Below are 6,276 nucleotides of genomic sequence, written 5' to 3'. Positions count from 1 at the left end.
TTTTCATATGTGATATAATATATAGTGTGATATATTCGATACATGAAAATGAGATTCCTTAGTATTTTTTATGTAATATAATATATGGTAACCGATTTTAAAATGATATAAAACATATTAACATAAAATCGAAAAGTAACACAACAAAAGCAACACTCGGTTTTGATATCATCTTCATTAAGATCACATGTAAAGATACATTAAACCGATTTCAAATTATAAATTATTTTTCATATGTGATATAATATATAGTGTGATATATTCGATACATGAAAATGAAATTCCTTAGTATTTTTTATGTAATATAATATATGGTAACCGGTTTTAAAATGATATAAAACACATTACCAAATAACCGGTTACTTCCTTCGTCTACATTGAGATTGTACGTTACCAAGATATACTATTAAAACATTATGCTAAGCTATAATTATAAATAATGGCAAAGAATGTAATAAATCTAGTAAAGAGAGAGTTTTTAATTAGAAAGTGTGAGAGTGAATATGGTGTTGCCACATAGGAAATGACATTTTGGTTAATAATACATGAGCATAAGGTTAGTCTTAAAAAATGTTTATCTTTTAATATAAAAGGGATATTGGTTTTGTTAATCTATATGATTTAAACAATCCCAAGGAAAAGGGTATTATACTGAATAAATATAGAGCTGATACTAAATTATATTCAAGAACATTTGCTTAATGGTTGGATATAAAATTAACAGTAAGTTATGTTTTAGGAAGATTAGACATACCATACTCTCGCTTAAGTTATAAAGGAGCTTAAGTTATAGTTTAATGAACAAAATCTTAAGTTATAGACATAGCAAACTCTCGCTTAAGCAAATGTTCTCTCAGAAAACAATGGTTAGTTTTTTAATGAACAAAAGGTCTAGCTTAGCATGAAGCATGGCAATTGTTAGTTTAATGAGCAAAAGCTCTTGCTTAGGATGAATAATGACCATTGTTTTGTCCCGTTAAGCAGTAATGTGTTCTTCTAACTATACCTAGTAAAGATACAGTTCAATTAATCAATTGTCTCCAAAGCGATTAACAGTTCCGCTGAATTCAAAGTGAAATTCCAAGGATTAGCAGCAAGAAAGATGTAGACGATCTATTGGTGATTAAGGAGGGGAACTCTTTTTCTGGACACATGAGTGAATTAATGAAGTAGAATAGATAAGACATTGAAATAACAGAGGTAAATGTTAGAGACTTAAAATGAACAAACTTCTTTAAGCCTTAATCAACAATTAACATCCCTAATTGTAACAACAAAATATCGTAAACATTAGCTTTATATTATCAGCCTAAAAAGGTGGCACACCACAAAGTAAGATGAGTAGAATAATCTCTGAACTCCAAATATCAGTCTCCTTTACGTATATTCGTTTTGACACTTGAGGAAAAACATAGCATTTCCTACTGTACTGTTGTATGCTTAGAAGTGGTTCAATGAAACTCTTAGAATGATAACAATGAAAAGACTGAATAGATGAATTTCACAGAGAGAGACTTACGTGTTTATAGCTGTAGAATCACACAATGGAAGGAAGGAGGGGATGTATTGATGAGAGATCGTGTGAGGAGTGGGGAGATGGTGTTAATGACAACGCTTGAATGCAGACAAATTACGTAACGGTGTCACAAGTCGTTGACCGGTGAAAAGAACTCCAATCGATAGGATATAGATGTCGACTTCCTGTTGAGGTTGATCGGAAGTGGCCATTGTGCGCAGCATAGTCGGATCTTCACAGGCTGTAGTATCTTGTGGAACTGTTATACGGCTTTACGGCGGCAATTCGTTACATAACTCTTTCACCGACTAACGGAGAAGAAATGCAAACGGGCTGAGCTCCTCTCCTAGAGGACAGTACGAAGCCCAAATAACAGACAATGAAACCCACGCACCTTGCATAATTAAGTTAATGAAACACGTAGTTTTGGGATGGTGAGACAGGTGTCAGGTTCTGGTGAGCCTATTTGATTAGGTGGCAAAAAGAAAAGAAAATAAAGTTCTACTTTATATTAATAGATAGATAGATACTCATGCCAACGTATGCTTTTATACTCCAAATTCCCGCTTACCATTTCAATTATTTTTGGTTAATATCATTTAAACAGTTAATCAAACAAAAATGTTACGTACAACTTCTCAAAGATAATCTTATATCTATTTATAATAATAAAGTATATTATACTCTCTCCTCCTTGTGCCACGTCATTATGGAGAGTGGAGCACTTCGCGACAAGTGTGACACATTAAGGTACTCTCGATTTTTGCTTTCTGTCGGGTTTCTACGTCCCTTAATTTTAACCGGGCTTTTATTACTTTAAGCCCAAAATTTTGCAGACACGTTACAAACCCACATGGGATTAGGGTTCCTTCCTCCGTCTTTCTCTTGAGCGGCGGCCTTCACAATGAGAGCACACAGAAGGTTAGAGTGATGATCCGATCTACAGTTCAACTCAAACGATATTTAGAAGATTCAGCCGGGTTCATATGTTTTAAGTATGTTCTACGACTATATTTGGAATCGATTGATCTGTTCATTTCTCTTTTTTTTTGCCATTGGAATCAATCGAGAGGGCTTGAGATGCCGGGCTTAACATGTAACGCGTGTAACATGTAGTTCGAGAACGAAAGCTTCATTACAGCTCCGATTGGCACAGTTACAATCTCAAGCGCAAGGTCAATATTTTGTCTTTTTTTTTTATTTGTTCGTCGGAAAATTCTACTCTAACGGTTTTGCTTAGATAAGATTAAAGTTTATGAGAAAAAAATCAAAACTTTATCATTTTTCCATCGAGATGGTTTTACTTTATCATTGTTCTTGATGTGTGGCATCTGAATTGTTGAGGTTTTGAATACGTCTAGGTAGCTGGAGCTCCTGGGGTTGCAGAAGAGTTGTTTGAGGCTAGACAATCTGCTCTTGCTATGGAGAAAGGCAAATCAGATGAAAGGCCTATGCTTTACACCTGCAGAGTCTGCGGTAAAGGTTACAGGAGTTCCAAGGCTCATGAACAGCATTGCAAGTCTTGGAGACACGTTTTGCGCGTTTCACAAGGGACAGCAAGCAACGGAGATGAGGATGTAGCGATAGTCACGCCACTTCCTCGCCTTTTCAAGAAAAAGGATAACGAGGAGAGTGATAATGAGTAGGTGGAGGCAGATTCAGATGAGGAACTGGCTGATGCGGACGAAGAAGAGGCCTCGGATTCTTTGTCTAAGTTGAATGTGAATGAGCCAGGAGCTGGTGGAGAAGATGATGCAGACATGCATAAGCACCATGGTTTCTTTTTTTTTTTATCAAACAAGCACCATGGTTTCTTTGTTCCGAATGTTGAGTATCTAAAATATCCAGAAGGGCTTCTCACTTACCTCGGTCTTAAGGTTCGGACTCGTCAGTTAAGCATTGTTGTAAAGCTTTGAATTTTCTTAACTTTTATTTCCTCTTATACCATGGATTATGATTCAGGTCAAGAGAGACTTCATGTGTCTCTACTGCAGCGACCTGTGCCATGCATTCAGCAGCTTAGAAGCTGTAAGAAAGCATATGGAAGCAAAGATTCATTGCAAATTGCATTACAGTGATAAAAAAAGAAGCTAGAAATAGAATTCAACTAAAGTGATTGTGAGGAAGATGTTTTGTAGCCTGTTTCGTTTTATAAAAAAAAATAAAAATAAAAAAAACTGCTTATTTGCCCTAACAAAAAACAGTACATCTTCCCCTGCTTTCAACCAGTATCACGACATAAATGTTACATGAATTTTCCTATTACACCACGTCCTTTTATTACAATAACTTGCACCCCAAGCTCCAACAAATCCAACCAAAACAAGTACTCAACTCTGTACGCCACTTACGCTTGGAAAACATTTAATAATTGAATTGTAAATTTTGAAACCACTGTCGCCTTCATAAAATAAATTCGGTCAAACTTATACATAAAACAATAAACCGACGCACAAACGACATATTATGTTCTCAGTTTTTCTGTTAAACCAAACGCCGCAAACGTCCCAAAATATAACATTCCACCGAGCAATCAACGACAAATATGTAAACAAAATCTTAAAAACTAAATGCTAATAACACCGTATCATGATTTTTAAACCCAGTTGCTCTATAAAAATTCCTAGATGCAGATCTTCGTACACACAAATAAAGTTAGAAAATTGGATAACCCTCTAAATCTCCCTCACCCCTCATTTCATCAAGATTCAAACGACATCTCCAATTATATGGAATCAGAGCCGGATGTCAACCAAACCGTGGAAACCTCAGATGAAGACACTTCTGACACGGAGCCTTATTTCCACAACTGACGCCTCAAATATTTTGCATCGGAACCACCGAGGATGGTCTTCCATCACACACACTTGATGGAGTTATTGTTAGAAAACAACAACCCTGAAGCACACTATGTTGAGGGGATAAATCAGTTTTTCTTCCATCAAAGATCAGTCGAAGCACTCAATCACCTGCGCAATTCTACAAATGGAAAATACAACAAGGGTACGTAACTTTGTGGTTTATTACTTCTCTGCACAGGAAAAAACAAAGAAGGAAAAAAAATCATGGATACCCTAGATTGGGAACACACATTATCTACATTTGATTGTTGCTGGAGAAAAATTAAAAAAACACTCAGTGTCTATCCTATTCCGCTGGAGGACTTATATCTAAAGAACATGGCCAGACTCAAACTCCCAAGAAGCTGCGACCTCCAAAACACAAATCATCCATGCAAGAATTGTTACTACTTCATAAGAGTTGAGAAATTTGTCGACTACATTGCTCATAGATTAAAAATATATCATTGTTTTTTTTTTGAATATTTCTTCTATCATGAATATTTTTAAAAAGTTAATTTGTTGTTTGCTATACTTTTGAAATTCATTACTCCCTCATGTACTAACCTCCTACCATAACCTTTCCGCTTAGGATAAACCAATAAACTTCAAAAAAAAAAAAACAAATTTCCTATACATACAAACCTCGAAAAAGAAAAAAAGAAATCCCTTATACATACGAACCGTAAACCAAAAAAATGCATCGCCCACGTTACCTAAAACTTTTAACATTTTCACTCAGGAGGAATAAAAAATGCATTCACATGCCTTCGAAAGCCAAGGACTCCAGGCCTGAGATCTCCTAACATGCACTCACAAAATCCATTATTAGGTCAAGACACTCTCAATTCTTAATTGTCAAGAACTAATGATTCTATGCCTGATTGGACTAACAACTAACAAATGAAAAATAAAACTAAATGAATTCAAAAGAAAAAACAACATCCGAAGGAATACTCCTAGTTATATAATAAAGAAGTGTTTACTTCTTTGTGTTGTCACGTCATAAAATTGCTTATTCTTAGGGTGACATGTGTCCCTTCTTCTTTAAACTTTGCGTTTCATTAAAGCAGACATTGTTTCTGATACGTCTCATAACTTCTTCGACACGCTTTTCGTCTTTTTCTCATCCTCATTAATGAGACAAAATTCATTTTACCATACTCTTATCTATTCTCATATTCTTCATATCGATGGTTAATGTCAAAAATACCCCTCTCATCCTTCGGCTTCGCCATGCGCTCGAAATTAATTGAGCTATGGGCCCTGCTCATTCCCCTTCTTCGTCTCTCACTCCTCCGTCGGGTTTCCTCGCTTTAATCGATATAATCGGGATAAATCTGATCGATTGAATTGAGTTCAAATTACTTCGTCGGGTTTCTTCGCTTTCATCGAGAGAATCAGAGAAATCAATATCGATTGAATTGAGTTCAAATTACTCTGTCGGGTTTCTTCGCTTTCATCGAGAGAATCAGAGAAATCAATCTCGATTGAATAGAGTTCACTCCGTCGGGTTTACCGCTTTCAACTAGAGATTCTGAGGAGACTGTTGCATTTTCTACTCGTGTCTCTCCATCAAATCACAATTAAATAGAGGAGAAGTTACTTGTTGTAGTTGGGTAAGTACATCATTAAATCAACCTTATAAATACTATTTTCAGCTCTTCTCCGACTAATAACCATTTTTAGCAATCATCATAAAATTTCACAGAGTAAACTAAGTTATATAATCTAAATTAGTTGATGTTTTACTAAGTTGATCAAAATTTTACAATCAGCATCAGTTAAATTTTCACTTAGTTCGACAAACTTATACAATTTTAATCAATTAAAGTTTTACTAACTTATAAAAAGTTATACTATTCAAATATAACGATGGATAATTTTTTTTTCGAGACTGTTGAATTTACTATTTGTGTC

At 35.2% G+C, this 6,276-nt stretch overlaps 1 pseudogene; it reads left to right on the top strand.

The window, feature by feature from the left end:
- Positions 1–2,593: 2,593 nt before the first annotated feature.
- On the top strand, positions 2,594–3,594 carry LOC106329986 (annotated as a pseudogene).
- Positions 3,595–6,276: the final 2,682 nt, after the last annotated feature.

Source organism: Brassica oleracea, chromosome C3 (genome assembly GCF_000695525.1).
Source record: "Brassica oleracea var. oleracea cultivar TO1000 chromosome C3, BOL, whole genome shotgun sequence".
NCBI lineage: Eukaryota > Viridiplantae > Streptophyta > Magnoliopsida > Brassicales > Brassicaceae > Brassica > Brassica oleracea.
The sequence above is the reverse complement of the archived record's forward strand: the minus strand, read 5'-3'. Positions and strand labels throughout refer to the sequence as shown.